The following is a 1,689-nucleotide window of genomic DNA, read 5'->3' as shown; positions in this document are numbered from 1 at the left end:
GCGACAGTCAAATTCAGTGTTTATTGGTGAATCCATTAGGACTTCTACTTTTTTGACTAAGCAAGATATTCTCAAACATTACATTTCATTTTTATATTAAAGTGTATGTTAGTGTTTTATATGCACTGAGTGTCAACCAGAGATGGCACTAGGATCAAGAAATAGAAGAAATAAATTCTTTTTCTAAAAGAAACAGAACATTTAAAGGACTACATATTCATCTTGCACCTTTCGGTAGTTATAAAATTCTTCCTTTTAACTCAACAGTTATTGTTTAAAAATAATTGATATTATCAAATTGATCTTAAAAATGAGAATTTCATAGATAAGCACAAGCATTTTATTCAGCATATTTATAAAATATAACTAATTTTTAAGCCATTTTATGTCTTATTTTAAAATAACACATTTTAAAACTTATAGTTTTACATATTAACTTCATTAATTTTCTCAATAATTATACTTTTCAGAGCAATTTGGAAATATCTTTTTATATATGCAATGCACATGATCCCTTCTTCAAAAAAAAATAAATCTAAAAAGTTAGTGTCCATAATGTCCTAAAAAGTTACTGTCCCCACAGTCTACCTCATGATATATTTTAAACGTAAAATAAATCATTGGATAAAAAGTCAGCTGTATATAATTAAGAATATATATTTTAGCCCTCATTTAAGGATTCAAGTGAAGTCCCATTCAAAAATTATCTTGACAACAAACTGCAGCACTGCGGCTTTTTCACGCTTCTGATGGGCCGCTCATGCTTGTAGCCGAATGAGAAGAAAAAACACCGGACAAATCCTTCTTGTGATAAGCTTTGGCCCCGAGCAATGCCCGGGAGGCTTTTTTATTAGTCCCAAACAAAGAAAAGGTGTATACAATATTACATCAACAGGCACATGACTAAATAATCCAATGATAAATGCAGCGTGCCAAAAAGCTTCATCTCTGGGCAAAAGAGTGAGGTGAGTGGCAAGGGGGGCTGCTTCTTCCCCGGGCAGGAGAAGAGAGATAAGGAATAGGGAGGGGGGAGGGGGGAAAGTGAGCAGCTCGCATTCCTGCCTTTGAAATGCTAACTGCTAGATAGATGCTGGTACAGAAAGGCACACTAATTAATAGGAAGACTTACGTATTGCTAGCAAGAATGTTTTTGTTAGTATCCATCTCTGGGCCTATGTTTTCCAGACAGCCTTAGCCGTCCTATACACAGAAGTGGCAATGGATCTCAACACAGCACCTGTATACTTATTTAGCCATTAACTCTATTCAGACTACTAATCACTAAGCTCATTCAAGCAAGACAGGGTTTAATTGTGTCCCAACCTATTTTGCATATAGTATTGATCCTGCCAAGAGCATTCATGTTTTTAGACTGAATATATGAGGGCTCCCACCTTCCTTCCCTATTGGACATATATAGATTTTTGAGATAACATCATTTCCATATACATACAGAAAATGCTCTCACATACTCTTTTATTAGAAAATAAACTGGTAAAATTGTTCTTCATTCTTCTAGCTCCATATTGCCATTGCCTAAATCAGTGTGTGTCTTTCTTGAGAGTTGGGAGCAAGCCAACTCAATTCTCCAAAGTCAATTCTGTCATAGCCCTGTCAGATTTATTTTCTCAGATTTTTTTGAAATATTTATAAAGCCATCAGGCTACAAATAAAGGTGTCACTATCAAA

This window comes from Thamnophis sirtalis, unplaced genomic scaffold, assembly GCF_051295495.1.
Source record: "Thamnophis sirtalis isolate CommonGarterSnake01/CBP01778 unplaced genomic scaffold, rThaSir2_p1.2 scaffold_11, whole genome shotgun sequence".
NCBI classification, from domain to species: Eukaryota; Metazoa; Chordata; class Lepidosauria; order Squamata; family Natricidae; genus Thamnophis; species Thamnophis sirtalis.
Note: the sequence above shows the minus strand (reverse complement) of the source record.